Raw genomic sequence first — 229 nt, forward strand, 5'->3', positions numbered from 1 at the left:
CCCTTAAAATAACTGAAAATATAAAAAAAAAAAATTCCTTTAAATGTTTTAAAACTGAATAATTAAATAAAAGTTAATTAAAAGGGATTAAATTGAAAATTTCTCGTTTTTTGGGTAAAACCCTTATTTTTTAAATTAGCCCTTATCCTACTTTTTCATCATTACCCAGGGTTATCATAAGTTTTTCTGCTAATGTATATGTGTGGGTAAATTTGTACTTATTTTTTAA

Source organism: Penaeus monodon, chromosome 33, assembly GCF_015228065.2.
Source record: "Penaeus monodon isolate SGIC_2016 chromosome 33, NSTDA_Pmon_1, whole genome shotgun sequence".
NCBI classification, from domain to species: Eukaryota; Metazoa; Arthropoda; class Malacostraca; order Decapoda; family Penaeidae; genus Penaeus; species Penaeus monodon.